The sequence below is a fragment of the Propithecus coquereli genome, unplaced genomic scaffold (assembly GCF_000956105.1).
Source record: "Propithecus coquereli isolate 6110/MARCELLA unplaced genomic scaffold, Pcoq_1.0 Scaffold211, whole genome shotgun sequence".
NCBI classification, from domain to species: Eukaryota; Metazoa; Chordata; class Mammalia; order Primates; family Indriidae; genus Propithecus; species Propithecus coquereli.
The window spans coordinates 1,656,494-1,656,899 of NW_012146190.1; positions in this window are offsets into that span (position 1 = coordinate 1,656,494).

Genomic DNA, 406 nt, shown 5'->3' on the forward strand with positions numbered 1-406 from the left:
GATCTTATTAAAAGCTCATTACTTTCCTTTAATTCTTAGATTACTCATTCCAATTTGGATAGAGAGTGGTGCTGTAACAGTAGAAATGCATATAGACTTGTAATAATGTTGAACATCGTTGGAAAATGCATCTCTAAGATCTGGGTTCTATTTCCACATGGCTGGACAAAATATTTAAGCTCCTGGGAGTTTTTCTCATCTGAAAATAAGAGTTTATATTCATTCCCTCCACCTCATAGTCTTAATATAAGGACCAAAGAAGATATTGGATGTAAAGATTTTGAAAATTTTGTAATACCATCAAATATGAAATATTGCAGGGATCCGATATCAAAAATAGGTCTAAAAGTGGTGTTACACTATTTCACCTCTCATTAATTATATTTTCTTGCTGAGGTATTGTTAT